The sequence below is a fragment of the Pinus tabuliformis genome, chromosome X (genome assembly GCF_031772625.1).
Source record: "Pinus tabuliformis cultivar Carrire ecotype Pingquan chromosome X, CPIR1, whole genome shotgun sequence".
Lineage (NCBI taxonomy): Eukaryota > Viridiplantae > Streptophyta > Pinopsida > Pinales > Pinaceae > Pinus > Pinus tabuliformis.
The window spans coordinates 247,699,226-247,713,466 of record NC_142308.1 but is presented as its reverse complement, the minus strand read 5'-3'; positions in this window follow the sequence as shown (position 1 = coordinate 247,713,466).

Genomic DNA, 14,241 nt, shown 5'->3' with positions numbered 1-14,241 from the left:
AGCACATGAAAATAAGACACAAAGTACCCAAAACAAACAAGCATACAATGAAATGATAGTAAAACAACACTTAGCTCCAAGTGCAACACTTATGATGTACCTTTAAGACACAAATGTTGCAATGCAACCAAAATATGTGCTATGCCATAAGAATGTATCCATCACGTGTTCTAATGATAAATAACATCAACTAGTGTAAGAGAGTGTGTTGGAGATGCCTCTAGAGGTGTTCCATGGTGCTCTTAAGATATGTGAAAATTGGTGAAAGCAACACATGCAGTATTGAAAACAACACTTGCAAACACAAAGAAAACACAAGCAACACATGCAATAATAAAAAGTAGGAAAAAGTGACACTTGCAAAATATAGAGCAAGTGAAAATGACACATGTAAGAGCAAAATAGATACTTGTGAAAGAAAAACAAATGGTTGAGTAACTCATCTAGATGATGGGGCATTTGCAACCATTGGTGAGAGAATAATACCTATACTTCAATAGTGCATAGAGCTCAAAAGAGAAAGATGAATATAAGGATAAGTTATAGAGTAAAATCTTTACACAGGGAGAATGGAAATGTAATTAGATTTAAGATTAGTGAGCATGCTTAGTGCATGCTGAAAAACCAGAAACCAAGAGTAAATTAGCTAACTTGAAGAAGTACACTCTTACTATTGGCAACGAGTGTGCAATCACTATTTATAGAAGATGCCCTTACACTCTCAGTGAGGACTACACAATCACTGTCACAAGGGACTGCACAATCAATTGATTACAAAGAGTGTGCAATGATTTCCTTAGAGAGATACACAGTCACTGTTTCTAAGAACTGCAATCACTGTCTCTAAGAACTACACAATAACTAGCATTGAGTATTATGCAATCACTGTGATTAAGAGATGCACAATCACTATCACTAGGAATTGTGAAATCATTGGCACAAAGAGTTGCACAACCACTATTGATAGAAAGTGCACAACAATGATACATTGTCATTATGAAGAACACTTAACCTGTCATGGGATGTGTGGTTTTGATGGCATGTGAAAGCAAGGAGTTCAACACTTTAGAATTCCCAAAGGAATACTTGAACACTTAAACAATATGACCGATTCATGACATAAATGGCTTGAAATGAAGGATGGCATGATCATAAGGAGGCTCTAAAATTTGAATGTAGGAAAAATTTGGAGGGTGCTTGTCGCATTGACAACACTTGGCGACACATTGGAAGAACTCCAACTTTTCTATTTAGGTCTAACATTAAGTATGAGATCTAACCTTGTAGAAGTATTATCTCATCCTATTTATCACCCTATCTTCTTTAATTAGCCCAATTACAGATGTAGTTTCTTCTATTCCCCTTGTCAGATTAACACCTTTCACAAGACTAGTCAAACTTAGTGGTTTCACTTAGGGAGTAGGAGTATGTGAATTTTGATAGTTTATGATGTTCAAAGTTTTAGTATTGTATTTAGTGTTTCTCCACTACTAGCAGGCCTGTTCAATATCCTAACAAAATCATTTCAAGGAATCACAAGCATTGCTTCAGTACTAGCGATCCTATTCAGTACCCCACTGAAGTTTCTTGCTTCACCTCTCTACGCCAGAAGCCTTTCTCTTCTTTCACCCTTTATTTATTTTATTACTTTATGCTCATTGGAATTTTATAGGAATTTATTTCACCAAGGGTGGAAGAGGGATCCTAAATTTTACGGGTGAGAGAGATTATTCCTTTTTTTTTACAGAGACTCTTATATATACACCTCTGAAATTAGTATGCTCTCTTAAGTTTTTCCTCCTTTCGCTTCTCTATTCTACTGAAATGACATGTTAAAACCAATCAATATAAAAGTTGATATAAGGAAAGAAGATATTATGATAGATACAAGAATTTTAGATCTGCTAAGGCTTTCTTTTAAGATGAAACATAAATTTCGTATGTGCATCATCGACCTTAAAAGATATTTAGGCCCAAACAAAGAAGTAGACCAAAGATAAGCCAAGTGTTGCTAGTTGTCATAGTTTCCCTTTCGATTTTTTCCACATTAAAATAGATCTAAACAAATCAACTTTCATACATAGTCTTATTAATATAAAATGCAAGGAAAGACACGAAAGAAAACCATGACATAACATAAAAGATAGAACATAAGAGAGAAAAACAACATGTAAAATTAGTAAAGGGCATTCAAAAAACAAAACTCAAATGAAAAAGGGAATGTGGGAAAAGTGTTGTAATGCAATGCAAAAGTAACTAGGATGTAAATTAGCAAAAGAATAGAACTAAACCTAAATCCTAATCCATTTGAACTAAATGATTAGGATTATGTGAAGTCAAATTTCCAATATAGCCATTTAAGTTGTTCCCGACCTACAATAAAAAATATATAAATGATTAGAAATAATATAAAACAATGTGCAAAGATAAAGATGTCAACCTAAATATCTTGCATAAGAAGTTGAAGGTCTTACCTATTGGTAGAAGGATTTTCCATAAAAACTAACTTTAACCAATTTGCAACTCTACCTTATTGATTAGAAAAATGGTTATACAAACCTTGAAGGTTTCTTTTGAATATATATTCATCCATATTTTCTATATTACCAAACATCAAGAAAGATCGAAACTTATTATTAGCAACAAAACTTGCTTGATAAGATTCCTCCAGCCAGTCATAGACCTGATCATAGTATTTGAAAAACCTAATTTAAAAACCTTGAAATTATCGGAAAGATGAACTTTCAATCAATGCACTCAAATTACAAAGAGAATCTTGTGGGGTTGATCTAATCTGATCTTGTTTAGGAACCATGTCAAGATTGTGAAGACCTGACATAACCATCAACAAAAGTTGAAGAGCCTCAACTATCCGACAAGTATCTCAACAGTGAAATGATGAATCATAAAGATCAATTGATGTAAACCAACTATCATCAGATGTGATAATGGGAAAATGATTAATTGAGTGATAGTTTTTAAAACCACTATTATGATTAGATTGATGAATTGGCATATGAGATTCTCGATTAACCATTGGTTTCCTTTGTAATCGACTACATACTAGATCATCGATATGAGATATTTGGTTATTAAAAATGATTGTTGGAATCATAAATCCAGGAAACCAATTACGATACCAGGCTTAAAAAAGATTAGAAATATATGTTAAATCAATTCCAGTATCCATATCAACATGAGGGTTTCAATTCGCCAAATGATTCAAGCATTGAATAATACTCAAAAAGGTTGATTGTGCTAGAAAAGTTATTAACCTCAAAACATACACTAAACAAATAAGAAATCGATTATTCACGAAAGAATTTAACAGGAAGGAATCTTTCGACTAGTGATGACCTTTGTCTTGATAATCAAAATGATAGGCTTTAAAGTTGTGTACATCTATGGAATATATGCATTCCAACCATGGGTTAGATACAAGGGATTTGCATGAATAATAATTACCCAAACAAGAATTTTTCACCCAATTAGAAACTTTATCTTGAGGACTAAGGAAATCAACTTGACAACATTAAAAAATCCTTCAAGAGTGATCTTACATTCAATGAAACAATGCTGAGAAAAGAATTGTGTAGGAAAATTATAATTTGACCTAGTTCGGGGACCTCATCAAGATTGAGATAACCCAACATAACCATCAATGGAAAATGAAGTGCCTCAACTTCTTGATGAGTCCCTAAACTTTCAAATATTGGAAGATTAAATTTTGAAAACCAGGTCAACATTTGAATGAAGATATCTATCACCAATTTGCTTAAGATATAATTCATCATAATGTGGATTGGAAGAATATGATATATTAGTTGATTAATTATACACATTTCGACACAAGGGATAGTGAGCCGAGGAAGAAATTCATGGAAAAACACTTCTATGGTTGAATCAGATTCCATATCAAAGCTTTGCAAATAAGAGAATATCCAATGAATTTGATCACTCATCACCATTCATATCAGTGGAATCATTGTATTTAGGGTGATGGTTTCCCAAGGGTTCATTTTGGTTGAGGAATTCGATCCCACTTGACTGATTACCGATATGTTGAGATTCTTGATCAACAAAGAATGTAGTTGATAAAGAGAAATTTTAAAAAGAGAAGAGAGATTAAAAGTGTCTTTATCCTTTTTCTCTACCTATTGTTGGCTTGATGGGACCTAACCCAGGTTCGGAGTTAATTAGCCAAACAAATCCCTGTACTACTGGCCCTTTCGGAAACAGCCCGCGGAGCGTGGACTGAGGTCTCGCTCGAAGCAGTATGGGGGGATGCTGGAACCAAGTTTTCGCACCCTTGATATGTCTAAGGGGTCGGTTTAGTCCAATTGTGAATATCTTAGTGCAGGTCACTTCGCGCACTATCCTGACCTGTGAGGCCTTCGCGATCTGGTATAATCACCTTTGCGTAGCCCTAACCAGGGGCTGAGGTGCTTTCACGCTGCTAAAGCAATGATCTATGCTATTTCCCCAGGTTACACCACATATCTTACTTATCTTCTTATGACAGTTAGTTATATTCACATAAACAAATACTTTATCTTATATTCAATTTATCAACACATTCATATAAGTTCATGCATCATATAACAATAGAAGTGCAATTTATATCCGATACATTCAATGCACAAAACAGGAAAAAGATACACAGAAATGATGTAAAACTTCTCTTTATTAATGCTTCAATCAGTTACAGACTCAACTTGCCCTACGCACTCAGTTACAGGGGTCCATGCACTCAGCGACGGACTACTAGGCCTATGCACACTCAGCTGCAGAGCCTTCTCCTACTCTACGACCTAAAGAATCGACTCGACACTTAGATAAGACTCAATTCTCCATCTATTGCTTCTACTTCTCTTACTCCTTTACAACTTAGAGCCCCACTCTATTTATACAATCCCATGGTCCATGGACCATGGGTGGATCTCTAAAGCCGACATTAAATTTAAAAAAATGAGGGCGGACAACCCTATGACTCATTTACAAGTTCGTGCTCCGCACCCACAAAACGCGGAGTCTTTACATCACATTTGGTCAAAATCTGGTCTATAAGCCCCAAAACTTCCCTTGGGGGATCCCACGCCCAACAGGCCCCCAACACAAACATCATGACTCACCCTCCAGTCACTCTGTCAATGTGGAGATCTTTGTGTGGAGACCTCCCAACTCTTCCTGAACTATTGCAAGATCGGTAACGCACTGAGCAGTTGCTTGCTGTACCTTCTGCACACGCTGTTCAGAGACTATTGTATCTGAACTACTTCCTGGCATCTGCTCCTGCATTCCCTGCATTAGCGTGAGCTTGGCTTCGATCGAGTCTCTAATGACGAATGCCTCATCGATCCAAGGCTAGTCGCGTGCCTTCAAAACCACTTATTTATGTCGCACTGCATCTACCTGCTCCTTAAGCTCTTTGGCTCATTGCATCTGCACGAGCCTCTATGTAAGGGCCACCATCTACGCAGTTCCTTTTATATCATCATACTGTTGCTGCCGCTCATGCGCCTCTATTTCTAAGTGCTGTATGTGCAGGTCCTCCTACAGAGTGGTGAGGACCTCGAACGAATCTTCCGACATTTTGGTGCAGTCCTTCACTGCACTACTGATCTCCTCCATCCCCGATGTAATGGTGTTGGCGCACTGTTCCATCACATATGGAGGATTTGAAGGCTGTGCCTTCAACCATAGATATGCTATCTGAAGTTTCAACTCCAGTTGAACCCATCTCTTCTCCCGCCTCGCGCACCCCTGCTGCTAACCTCTAGATGTGCGCCTCTGCTGGGATGGCCAATGCAGCGACCATCTGGTAGGTCTCCTCAACCACCTACACCATCTATCAGTTATACACCACTAAATTATCATGCTACAAGCTTAGTTGTTCCATATTAATTTTTTGCTCGCTCAACACCTGTAGTGCGCGGCCCTCCCTAGCCCCCAGTTCTGTAGTCACTCCGTCTTGCAGGACATAAAGTGTCTCCCGAGGGAGTGCAACCATGTTGATCCCTACTCCCTTCAACATAGTGATTGTAGGCTTGTCTGCGTCATTCTCTGTAACTAGTGCCCCCTCTGGTAGCACTATGGTGTTGGTCATGCGAGCACATAACATTTCCTCAGCTGTGGTCATTCCTACTGCAAGGCTGGTCGACAGAGTACCAGCCTGAGGAGTGCACACCTGCAACTCCTGTATCTATGCCTGAAGGGCCCCCAACACAATCTGATTCTCCTTTGCGAACTGCTGGAGGGCCTCTGCAGTGATGTCACGCACCATCTCCCCTATATCATGGATATCTCCTTCTGTGAGGGTGATCAGGTCGAAATAAGTCTTATAAGCTTTCAACTTATTTCACGGCCCCACCTACTCTCTCCAGCGCTGGCGCTTCAACTGTGTAGATGTTGTTTCTTGGTCCGTGCCACCTTCCTCTGTCTCGGGCTCTTCCTTGGGCAATGGTGACTTATGGCCCTCATGCTCCTTCTCTGCTGCCTATTGCTGTTCTGTAGCTACCTTCACAGTGTCCGATGCCTCCTGTGCCTTTGTTGCTGCTACCTCTTTTCTTCTCTTCTCTGCCAATTGTGCCATTCACAGTTTCGCCTCCTCCTTCTTCTTTTGTGCAATTGATTTCTCCATTTCCAATGCGGAGATGGCTGGAGTGCCATTCCAGTGGCCATGAATCAAGTACGATGAATATGACATCGTTCGTGGCCAGGTACAGGAGCTCATTCCACTTCTTCGCGTGGTCCTTGTGCACCCTGACATACACATGGTGGAAGTTCGCCTTGAACTCCACGAAGCTTTGTAGACTATTATAGACAGTGGGTGATAACTGTAGCTTATGGTTAATCCCCATTCTGATGTTCATCTCTGTGAACACCCAGAATATATTACTGTCTCAGATCCTCTGTGCGTCTTTAGTGGCCCACAACAAAGCGTACTTCGCTACCTCCAGAAGATCTCGTGCAATTGTGAGGAACTAGCTATCCTTAGGAAATTCCCAAGCCACCAGCACTATGGATAGCAGAAGCCATACATAGTGGAAGGTCTTCCCCTATTCCTGTGCCTCACAGAAATTCTCCAGGAAATCCTTGCACAAGTACTTGGACCAGTTAAACTGGACCCCCTCCGTGCACTGCGCGGTAAGTGCTATCACTGGCACGGGCACCTCATCTGCACGACACTTCTGAATAACCTTGCCAGTTAGTATCTGGGTGGCGACTTTGACTGCCTTATTGTTGATACTGGAGATCACGTACCCACTCTTCTTTTTCTCCAGCTTGAATTTTACCTTCATGGCCTCCGCAATGGCCAAGTCGTTGCTCTTACCCTACGAAATATCCGCTTGGTCCTCCACCTTGCAAGGGAGTTGGGTAATTCTATGAATGAGGTGGCCTGTGATGGGGATGGGCTCCTCCAGCCACAAACACCCATCATGCACCATGAAAAGTAGCTTCTTGATGACAAAGATAGTTATTGTGGCACGACGGTAATACGACACCCAGAGTAGGTTTAACAACCATGCTTTCTCTACTCCGCGCAACCACTTATGCGGCTGCAACTTTATGACTCCCATCGTAGCGTTTTTCTTCGGCTTCATGAGTTGCATGGTTGCCAAGTGTGGGAACTTCTCATGGTCTGCGAGATCCCAGTGTTCAAACTTTAGACTCGGCACTCGTCCCAAGTGCGCTCCTTCAAAAATGATATCATCGGGTAGCAGCGGAGTCTGCAGAGGGCTCTTGCTCTCATCTAGGTCCTTAGGTACCCTTGTTTTCCCTTTTCATGGAGGAACATACGCTAGCAACCTAGTTAGAGGGTTCACACGTTGGGTTTCTTCTTCCATTTCTTCATCCTCCTCCTCTTCGACCAGGATTTCCTCAAGGTCTTTCTCCTCCTCATCAGTTTCCACATTAACCGCTTTCCCCTTTTCTTCCATGGTCAGTTTAGTTCACAGCGGGTTTCTAGGGGACACACGCACCAGAACCATGGGCTGCTTATCTTTCTTGGGTCTCGGTGTGCGCAGTGATTTAGGGATTTCCATGACTATCCTGACACTCTCAGGGGCATCTCCTACTGTCATGGCTTGCACGGCCTCTTCAGCGGTCATTTCGCCAATATCCATGGCTTCCTTTGGTGTGGTCATACTGTTGTTCCATAAATCTCTCAACGGATCAGGTAAGTACTCAAACAATGCCTTCGACTTCAACAAATCAAACAGATCTGGGTTCATAGATCTTTGGGCATGCAATAGCTCAATTCTCAAATGGCCAAGTGTCGTTTGCTGGGCAACCCTTTGCAATTTATAGCGCCTTTTGTATTCAAATTCGACCGTTCCCCCCAAATCTGGTTCATTATGCTCCCTTGGCAACAGATTTTCCCAAATCTAGCCCATAAAGACCACCTTAAATGCCTACCGTCCGCTCCATTTGGTCTCAAACCAAGCATCACATCATGAATAGTGACTATAACAGTCACTTTCCAACCAACCCGCATGACAGCGTAGCCATCTTTGCGTTGTCACGGGCCTTGTGACACTTCTCTCCTGATCACAATCCTGTCATCGTGCAGCTCTAGGGCAGGGTTGTTTATAGTCCTGCGCCTCCTTTCAACTTCCTAGGGCGCTAAGACTATGCTTCCTATGGCTAGTCAGGTGGCTGGGCCTCCTGTATACGGCTTCAATCAACCATCACTCACTTTTCCTGGGAAAATTCTGCCTTTTGACTTTACTATCTTCATCGCATACTTTACCATCTGCATCACACCACCATCTGTGATCCCCTTAGTAACATATGGTCCAATCTAAGGCATCAAACTGATCAAATATCGGCAGTAGTCCCCAAATTTGTCAATGTAATTATGCACATCCTGTTTTATCACCACAGTTTTCTTATCAAGAAAGTCCTTCTGTATTCCTTCCTCAAGCTTCTTGACTTCTGCTTCCACCATGGCACTTTTCTCCCTCAACCGAACTCTTTCATTCATGAGTTCTTGGAGCCTAAGATTACCCTGCTGGATCTCTTCATCAGGTCCCAAGCATTCTTCTTCGAGCTCTTCCAACTGCGCAATCCCTTCTTTCAAGGCTCTGCGAATTGTCATATCCGGGGGTGCTGCTATGTGTGGACTAGGCATGATATACTCCATCAGCATTACAATGTTTTCTCCATAGGTCAGCCTAGAAGGCGTTTGTTCCATCAGTTTCTTGCACGTTGTCCTATAAGCCCATAATACTGCTGGTACGTGTAGGTCCCAATCACTTCGCTGTGCATTACATACCTTTTTCAGTGCTTTGCACACTTCATTAAATGATTTTGCGTGGATAACCTTTTGCGCGCTCGCTCTCTCCACAATTTGTCGTTCCAATTTGAGGAACCGTTCGTGCATTCCCCCCCAACACATGCTTATTGACCATATTTCCCAATACAAAGCTCATGTGGATCCACACAGGTTGTTCACCATATGCCTGTACCCACCTAGACAGATGTACGCGCGAACCATCCTGTCCATTGTATTTATCTACCAAGTGCACTATAGGTTTCTCAAACCGCGAGTGCTACATTTGTCTACATGCACGCTAGTCTTCAAAGCATCCTCTGTGCATACCCCACCATCTTGCAGGCATAGCACACAGTACCCAATTCAAGGCCTGGAAACGTTGTTTTTCCTACAACTCCCTTTCAAATCTGTCCAAGAAAGAATATACCTCACCTAATCCATCATAAGTAGGAAGATCTCTCACTTCTGTTGATATGCAGCACAGTGACCTTGTCATCATGTTACAATTAAGCGTGGTTACCTCGTGTAACTGGTTCTGCCATCGTTCTATCTCCTCATCCGAATCTGAAGTGCAGGAGCTTCGCGCTCCCATGATATTCATCCATCCGTGTTGGGATTTACCCAGTCTTTCTCTCACGCGGTTATCTTGTAGATGCAATCCAAATCGTCGTCGCTTTCATAGTCACACACCAATTCTATATAGCGTGATCCTTCAGCAGGGTCTAAGGGTATAACTACGCATAGAGACTTCTTCTCAAAAATCATCTTGCGCTTCTTCAGATTAATCACCCCGTTCATGTCAGTGGCCCAATCAATTCCTAAGAGCGTGGGGTAGGGATTGCTGTCATCAAAAATCTCTATCACCTTAATTTCTGCTAACGCTCGCTCCCTCAATATCCACGGTGATTCCCTGCAATCACCCCAGAGGTATTATCTTCTGTTGGTTCACCATTTGCAGTTGAATAGGAGACCACTACAGCATAGGCCTCCCCATGCGCTCCCATGTCTGCTTCGACAGAATGTTCGCATCCGATCCTAAGTCCAGAATTACTTGGTCCATCTCATATTCTCCAATCTGTGCGGTTAGCCTCATTTTTCTCCTCGCCCTTGTCTTATGCTGCCCAATCTTTCAGACTACGCGAGGTTCTCCTAGCATGGTCCCAACGCATATGTTAATGAGTTCCAACAATCCTTTTATAGCCTTATTGTCACGCAGTAGCTTCATGCATGTTTCTAGGAACATCGTAAGAATAGATGGGTCCATTTCCGGCTCCAGTCTATCCTTGCTTCCTGAAGTGGAGGCATCAGTGAAGCTCTTCTTAGCTTCCATGAAGGTTTCCTTAGCATGCTCTAAATCAAACTATACTTATTTTGATGGATCTTTGCGAACCCAAGTACTATCTTCGGGTTATTTGCCTTTATCATCTCCATCACGATTCCACTTCGGAGCACAATGTTCACATTCAGATCTTCCTCGCTGGCTCAGACCTCATCATCTATAGGTTCTAAGTCGAGGGAGATCGTAATGCTCCCTTCTCACGTATCCTAGCTATTAACATAGGACAATCTTCCGTCTCATGATCAAACAAGGTACAATATAGACATGATGGGTGCATTAGATTCGTACAATTGCGACCATAATGTTCTGGCCCTCGGCAATTGTAGCATATTAGCTGTCCGCGACATCTTCCAGGTCCCCCTCCACCTCGGCCTCGTTCGCGCCCCTCAAATCCAGTTCGTGCCACTCTTGCACTTGGGTCTAGGGGCTGCAATTCTGCCTGAACTATGTTGGTGGGAGTTATATCCATCATTAACTCATAGCTTCTACAAGTGCGCTCATCGTGTCCTACTGACCTACAAAAGTTACAGAACCGTTACACAAAATATTGTCACCATGACTATTTGCAGTCAGTATGGGTCTATCATCATTCATACTGTCCTCCTTAGCAAGTCTCAAACCTCAACTCTTCATGTCAAGCTTTGAAAATGAGAGAAAGTCCCTAAAAATCAATAAAGCTCTGGTTCTGCACTTTCTCTCACTGTTGCCTGCGGTCCCGCACCCCTTGTTAATATTACCTGTGGACCTGCCCGCTCTGTCTCTAAAGGAGTGGGTGTGGACCCCTGTGAAAGTCAAAAAGGCGCAATTTTATTCTTAAAAACTCACTTGTGGTTAATTCTGGATGATTCTAGAAGGAATCTTGACGTGGATGGTTCGCTCCTAGGTGGTTCATGCATCCGAAAACTAAAGGAGCTAATCCCTTGATGAGAGGAGCTTATTCCTTTGAAGGAGGGCTCTATCCCTTTGAAGGTGGACCTAGTAACTTCCCTCCATTGCATTATAAATTAAGGCATTGGGCTGGTTGCTAGGGAGGTTAGAAGCTGAACATTTTTGAGGGTAAATGCTGTTGGAATTAAGACTTCCTAGTTAAGCTTGAGAGGAGAGATTACATACCTTTTGGCTTCATTGGGAAGAGACTGAAACTTGTCAAAGTAGAGGAGATTCTTGCTAGACCCTGGGAGGAGCTTGTACAACATCAAGGGACCAAGGTTGTAAAGTTCTTCTTTGATTAAAGTTAATACAATCAGATTCATTTTTCTCAACAAATTGTCTTATGTGATTTGTTTCATGAATTCCTTGATCATCATGATAAATATGCTTTATTATATTGGCTTTTCAGGTGCTATTTAATGTGTGTGCTTGTTTGTGTTTGCAGATTCTTTACAAGGGAGCTCATTTGGATCAACAGAGCGAGGCTTCTACAAAATTGCACTGGACCCAAGGTAGGCGTAAAACACTTGTTTGCCTTTATCTATAAATTGCACATTTAGAGAAAGATAGAATTTGTTTGGTTTGCTTGTCGCTAGATATCATTAGATACTAGGGAGATCGGTCTTGTCCGCAAGAACAACTTATCCGATCGACAAAATGGCGACTGTTAGAGTCGCTCTTGTCAGCCCTTCGTCAGAGATCGAAACTCTTTGTGCATTTCAATTTTAGGTGTCCTGCTCCATTCACTCAGCTGCATTTGGCTAGGGGAATGCCATGATCTGACGGAGAAAGTCATGCTAATCATTTTCCTTCATGTCTAGCTCCTGCTGGCTCAGGTCTTTTGTCAACAATCACCAAAGTCCATGACTGTCAAGGTCTGGTCCTTTATAGGACAAAGTCATTTTCTATGTTTGGGTCTAGAAATTCATCAATTTGGTCTTTGAAACATGTCCAGAAAAGCCATGCAGGCCAGAGGGAGGCCCTTACACAGTTATGGTTTAGAGAGCTTCATCGTCACGCGGATAGACTTCGACTCTTCTTCAAAACTCTGTTTTGAAGAAAAGTCAAACAAGGTCATTTATGATAAAATTTTCCAAAAAATCACTAGTTGAATTTTCAGATGCAGTTATGATTTCCATGGCCAAATGCTTTGTCATACAGTCCCTGCAAAGATGTGCCGAAAATTTCATCATTTGAGCCAAAATGTCAAAGGGAAAGTGAAAATCAGTGTGTCTAAAAATCAGTGAAAAAGTGCAAAACACAACATTAGAAAAATGGGTTTTCAAGGAAGAAAAAATTAAACCCATCTCCTCCAAGGCTATAAATACATGTTTTGACCCAAATCAAAGGCATTGTGCTGCTACAAGACTTGGAGAAGACATTGCAAAGGCGTGAGTGTGAGATTGGAGTGTTGGAAGTGAGTGGGAGTAGGTTTTAGAGGACGCTGTGCACATACCCAGAAGCGCGGTGCACTCATCGGGCGCGGCGCACACGCAGCCAGCCCGCAGTTGAAGATTTACATAGGTGCGGCGCATACCCAGCGCGCGATGTACTGGGTTTGTGCGCGATGCACACAGTCCAGGGGCCAAAACACGTTTCCAAAGCACTCCAAATTTCGGTGAACGCCATCAATTCAAGAGGTAGGCCTTATGACATAAGCGGTTCATTAATTTTGTCAATGATATGGTGTTCATAAGATGTTTGAATGTCACCCAAAAGCATAAGGTCAACCATAAGAAAATCACCAAGAAAACGATGGCTGGGGTTGCAAAATTGTTTTGTTAGTGCCATGGTTTCACTCCACTCACCTTTTTCCCCTCACCTCTCATTTTTCCCATCTCCCCTTGATCATTTTTCCTAAAACCCCACGCTAAATCACTATCATAACCCTCTCCCTATTCCTCCACTATTTTTTCAACTCAAAGTCACCACAAGACCAGCTCATTGTGCAAGCCAAGCTGTGGGAGAGGGGTGCATGGTCGAAGAGTCAAAAGATTAGGAGTGACTTAGGGTGATTTCAGGGCGCGCGGCGCACACACCAAGGAGCGCGGCGCACTCATTGGGCACGACACACATAGAGCCCGTCCACTGTGTAAATCCACCACTGGCGCAGCGCACTCAGAGCGCGTGGCGCACTGGGCATTGCGCGTGGCGCACAGAGATATAAAGCCCAGAAACCAATCAATTTGCCTAAAATTTTTTGGATGCTCACCAAATTTGAAAGGTAGGCCACCTACCTCCATTCTTGCATCAAACTTGAAAGGAATAGCATGGTTGTAGGGGTATAAATCAAATGCAAACATTTTTATAAAGCCAACAAAAGAAGACACAAAGAAAACATAATCCTAGGGTTTGTGCTACAGTAACAGTGCTGCCAAGGTGTTTCAAACCCTACCCCATCAACACTATACCCAAACTACTCCCAAATCCCTGAAAAATCTCTCCCTTTAAACCCCTATTCCCATTTCATCATTCCCCTCCTAATACTCCCTGTTTTATTGTCCCCTTGGTGGCAGATTTTCAGAGCAACTACCAGCTTCATTGGAATTAAAGGGCAGCATAAAACTCAGGGTACAAACAACAGTAATGGCATTCGAAGTTTCATCAAAATATGAGGAGGAGACACACAATGACACAACTTCGGGAGAAAGGGCCCAAAGGAGACATCACCGGAGTGGCAGACATCTTAGGGATG